Source organism: Lampris incognitus, chromosome 9 (genome assembly GCF_029633865.1).
Source record: "Lampris incognitus isolate fLamInc1 chromosome 9, fLamInc1.hap2, whole genome shotgun sequence".
In the NCBI taxonomy this organism is placed as follows: Eukaryota; Metazoa; Chordata; class Actinopteri; order Lampriformes; family Lampridae; genus Lampris; species Lampris incognitus.
Genome location: NC_079219.1, coordinates 60,114,284 through 60,118,909, shown reverse-complemented (window position 1 = coordinate 60,118,909; position 4,626 = coordinate 60,114,284).

The window sequence follows — 4,626 nt, the reverse complement described above, 5'->3', positions numbered from 1 at the left end:
TCTCTCTCTCTCTCTCCCTCCCCGTCTCTCTCTCCCTCCCCGTCTCTCTCTCTCTCCTCTGGCTCTGGCAGCATCCCTCCATCTTCCTCACGGCCTCCTTCAGTGGCAAAACGACATGATAAACTTGGTAGATGTTGTCTTTAGTGTTCATCATACTCCAGTATTACTACTGAGTTACTATGAGGTATTACTGTATGGAATACTGCAGTATTACTACTGAGTTACTATGAGATATTACTGTATGGAATACTGCAGTATTACTAGTGAGTTACTATGAGATATTACTGTATGGAATACTGCAGTATTACTACTGAGCTACTATGAGATATTACTGTATGGAATACTGCAGTATTACTATGAGATATTACTGTATGGAATACTGCAGTATTACTACTGAGTTACTATGAGATATTACTGTATGGAATACTGCAGTATTACTATGAGATATTACTGTAAGGAATACTGCAGTATTACTACTGAGTTACTATGAGGTATTACTGTATGGAATACTGCAGTATTACTACTGAGTTACTATGACATATTACTGTATGGAATACTGCAGTATTACTATGAGATATTACTGTATGGAATACTGCAGTATTACTATGAGGTATTGCTGTATGGAATACTGCAATATTACTATGAGGTATTACTGTATGGAATACTGCAGTATTACTATGAGGTATTCCTGTATGGAATACTGCAGTATTACTATGAGGTATTACTGTATGGAATACTGCAGTATTACTACTGAGTTACTATGAGCTATTACTGTATGGAATACTGCAGTATTACTACTGAGTTACTATGAGATATTACTGTATGGAATACTGCAGTATTACTACTGAGTTACTATGACATATTACTGTATGGAATACTGCAGTATTACTACTGAGTTACTATGACATATTACTGTATGGAATACTGCAGTATTACTATGAGATATTACTGTATGGAATACTGCAGTATTACTATGAGGTATTGCTGTATGGAATACTGCAGTATTACTATGAGGTATTACTGTATGGAATACTGCAGTATTACTATGAGGTATTCCTGTATGGAATACTGCAGTATTACTATGAGGTATTACTGTATGGAATACTGCAGTATTACTACTGAGTTACTATGAGGTATTACTGTATGGAATACTGCAGTATTACTACTGAGTTACTATGACATATTACTGTATGGAATACTGCAGTATTACTATGAGATATTACTGTATGGAATACTGCAGTATTACTATGAGGTATTGCTGTATGGAATACTGCAGTATTACTATGAGGTATTACTGTATGGAATACTGCAGTATTACTATGAGGTATTCCTGTATGGAATACTGCAGTATTACTATGAGGTATTACTGTATGGAATACTGCAGTATTACTACTGAGTTACTATGAGGTATTACTGTATGGAATACTGCAGTATTACTACTGAGTTACTATGAGATATTACTGTATGGAATACTGCAGTATTACTACTGAGTTACTATAAGATATTACTGTATGGAATACTGCAGTATTACTATGAGATATTACTGTATGGAATACTGCAGTATTACTATGAGGTATTACTGTATGGAATACTGCAGTATTACTACTGTGTTACTATGAGATATTACTGTATGGAATACTGCAGTATTACTATGAGATATTACTGTATGGAATACTGCAGTATTACTATGAGGTATTACTGTATGGAATACTGCAGTATTACTACTGAGTTACTATGAGATATTACTGTATGGAATACTGCAGTATTACTATGAGGTATTGCTGTATGGAATACTGCAGTATTACTACTGAGTTACTATGAGATATTACTGTATGGAATACTGCAGTATTACTATGAGATATTACTGTATGGAATACTGCAGTATTACTATGAGGTATTACTGTATGGAATACTGCAGTATTACTATGAGGTATTACTGTATGGAATACTGCAGTATTACTACTGAGTTACTATGAGGTATTACTGTATGGAATACTGCAGTATTACTACTGAGTTACTATGAGATATTACTGTATGGAATACTGCAGTATTACTATGAGGTATTACTGTATGGAATACTGCAGTATTACTACTGAGTTACTATGAGATACTACTGTATGGAATACTGCAGTATTACTATGAGGTATTGCTGTATGGAATACTGCAGTATTACTACTGAGTTACTATGAGATTACTGTATGGAATACTGCAGTATTACTATCAGGTATTACTGTATGGAATACTGCAGTATTACTACTGAGTTACTATGAGATATTACTGTATGGAATACTGCAGTATTACTATGAGGTATTGCTGTATGGAATACTGCAGTATTACTACTGAGTTACTATGAGATATTACTGTATGGAATACTGCAGTATTACTATGAGGTATTACTGTATGGAATCGTGCCAAACTCCGTGTTTGTTTTCTTTAAATCCACTTTTCCTTCCCCATCCTTAACCGTCTTCACAGCAGCTTCTGTTGTGGTCACGGCAGTTATCACAGATCCACAAATGTCTTTTCCATCACATATTCAACCATGACCGCGTTCAAACGGTGCAGGAAGTCCTGGTCCTGGTTCACCCCGGTGGCTTATGGTGTAGTAAGTCTGGGTTCCTCGGTAGCGTTGGCTGTGTGGGGCTCCTCACACGTGCCAGCTTGCAGCTAAATAAATATTAGCTGAGGGCCATTTGAAAAACCATATTGTTCCCCTGTCTTCTGCTGCCAGGACAAGATGGCGGGGATCCAGAGCAGGATTTCTCTTCACTCGAGTGACTTTTCCGAAGAACCTTCTGGATCTGTGCCATCAGCGGGTTCCTTGCGTGGTTCACAGGCGGAAGGGTGCGCTTGTACCCCTGATGTACACTCCCTGAGCAACACTGTACTACTACTAGTGGGTGGAGCCTCTGTCAAAGCAGCCTCCCTTCTTCATGGCATGGATTCCACAAGAGGCTGGGAACGGTCCTCTAACATGGTGGTGGTGGTCCACGTTGACATGCTTTGTCAGCTGCTCTCCCCTCAGATTCACATCCAGTGACTGAGAAGGCCTGTTCACAAGTCCAGTCTGGGAAGACTCTTGCGTCGTGACTTGGTGCCTGGTCATGCTGGAAGTAGCCGTCAGAAGATGGGGAAGTTGTGGCCCTGCACACGGTCAGCAACAATACTGCTCACCACAGTTGTACAGAGTGCTTATCGAAGTGTAACGGCCACGGATGTGTAGACTCGCTAGCCCTCGGCTACGGGTCGGACCCTTCAGTCGACTGGTTAACATAGTCACCTGTGGTGCGGGAGATCCGGGTTCGTGTCTCGGCTGCGGCGGTTCCCGGGCTGCCCCCCAAATTGGCTACATTGGTGTCAGCAGTGGGATGCTGAGACCATGAAGAAGCATGAGGGAGCTGATATGCCGAAGGACGGGGGTAGTGTAACGACCACAAATACATAGACTCGCTTGGCTAATGAGTCGGACCCTTTAGTCGAGATCCGGGTTGGCGTCCCGCCTGCGGCAGGCCTGGCTGCCCCCCGAATCCACTACTTGAGTTACCGTAGCCTTTCTGTCAGCTCGACCCAGTCTGGCCATTCTCCGTTGACCTCTGTCATCTACAAGGCGTTCCCATCTGCAGCACTGCCTCTCACTGGAGTCTTTGTTTTTGTTTTCGTTGTGTTTTCCACACCGTTGTGAGTAAACACTAGAGACTGTTGTGCGTGGAAATCCCCGCAGATCAGCAGTTACAGAAATATTCAAACCAGCTCGTCTCGCACCAACAATCATGCCACGGTCGAAATGACTGAGATCACATTTTCCCATTCTGGTGGTTGGTGTGAACACCAACAGAAGCTGCCGACCCATACCGGCATGCTTTCATGCGGCACACTGCTGCCCCGTGATTGGCTGCTTAGATAATTGCGTGAATACGTGGGTGTACAGGTGTTCCTAATAAAGTGCCCAGTGGGTGTATCTTACCGCCCCGATACAGGACCTGTCGCCACGGCGGGGTCTGGGTTTCTGTTGTAAAAATCCTCCACACCGACACACAATGTTTTCTTCTTCTTCTTCTTCGTCTTCTTCAGGTTGTTTAGTGTATGTGTGGAATTTCAGACCTAATGACGTTATTATGACCACTGACTTTTTATCTGGTGAGCACATCTCGGCTCATCTTTCTACTGAGTGGCCTTATTTTACGGCCTTTCTTCATGTTATGCTCTCGTGTTCGGCTGGCGGAGAGCGATAAGATAACGTCAAAATAATTATGATTAAAATCCCACCAGCTGCATTCAGTCTAACAGGTGAACATCCCAAAACCTGCATGAGAGAAGTTAAGTAATAGCCGTGATAAGTGCATTATTTAGTACATTTGAAATGTCTGCCACATATTCATAGGAATTAATACGGCAGTGGAAACTATTGCAAGAAATCTACTGGTAATAATTAATTCTCAGCCTATTTCTAGTTCTCCTCTTAAGCCTATTTAAAGAGCATTAGGTATTATAAATGTGAGGTGGTCTAAATTTACCCATGTAATATCTATCTTCATCTGACTACATCAGTATACTTTTGCAGGCTGCGCCGGGTCCTCGCTCCCTGCTTCAGTCCTGTTACACACTCGTCTGTCGTTTTTATACCTT